The sequence below is a fragment of the Echinops telfairi genome, unplaced genomic scaffold, assembly GCF_000313985.2.
Source record: "Echinops telfairi isolate 266 unplaced genomic scaffold, ASM31398v2 ScPeMD7_7459;HRSCAF=8497, whole genome shotgun sequence".
In the NCBI taxonomy this organism is placed as follows: Eukaryota; Metazoa; Chordata; class Mammalia; order Afrosoricida; family Tenrecidae; genus Echinops; species Echinops telfairi.
In genome coordinates this window covers 3408170-3409342 of record NW_022111359.1, presented here as the reverse complement: position 1 = coordinate 3409342, position 1173 = coordinate 3408170, and positions in this window count along the sequence as shown.

Below are 1173 nucleotides of genomic sequence, written 5' to 3'. Positions count from 1 at the left end.
AAGCCAAAGCCAAACCAACAGGAAAGAGCCCCAAGGCAACCACAATGACATTCCCAGAAGCCAAGAACAGCCCCTCCGGTGCTCCATAGCTTCTCCCAGCCCAACCGGTGCCTCCAGGTAGGTTCTTAGAGGCTAGTGCCGCCTGTGAGGTGGGGTGGGGTGGGGTCTCCAGGAAGCCCAGACTGGACTTTCATTCTTCAGGACCCCTGACGAGTTTTTACATGGTAACAATTTGCTCTAAAACAGCACTTGTGGCTGACCTTCAGGATTTCTGTCCTAAAAACTGCAGAGGCAGCAATGTCCCCCAAACCCAACTCTCTACCATCAAGTTGAGTCATATAGGGCGGGTAGAACTGCCCTTGTGAGTTTCTGAGACTAACTTTTTATGAGTAGAAAACTTCTTTCTCCCACAGACGCTGTGGGAGTTTGGAACCGCTGACCTTGCAGTTAGCAGTCCAAAGAATAACCTTTATGCCACCAGGGTTACCTATGGCCAAAGCAAGTAATTTTAGTAAAATTAACTCAAAGTTCAAAGATTATCTCAGGATGATTGCGTAGGTACCTGTGGGGAACAGAAGGATTTCTCTTAAGTTGTCTCCCCAAAATATATGCCAAATTTAGCTTAAGAATGATTGTTCACTAGGCGGTCAGTGAAAGTAGGTCAGAGGTTATTCTCCCTAACATCAGCCATCTAGACTGTATAATCTGACTCACCCTAAGTAGGGCCCACTCCCTTCTGATAATAACTTGTAGGAGATACCAGAGAGGGCAAACCCACCCAAGGGTGACCAAGGGTAGGTAGCCATTATCAGCTGTCTAGATCAAGCAGACACCACTGTTTATCCCACAACAAATGTGGGCACACCCCTAGGTCATCCATCCCCCTCCTATTAATTGTATTGCCTCTGTCGCTACACCCCTCCCTGTGACGTAGGTTATTGTCTGCTATCAGGGGACTTGCATGCCTCCCAGAATAGTAATTGCCTATTTTATTGTATGAGACACCAGAATGATCAAACTTGTTCAAGAATGAATTGTATTGCCCCTTTCTGTGATGTATGACTCTAAAGTGATATGATGCATGGTTAGCAATAAATAATGAGGCTCCCTGGTTCTCGTGAGGGTGGCTGGAGAAGGTGGCTAAGGAGGACGAAGCAGCGGCTTCTTCTCTGA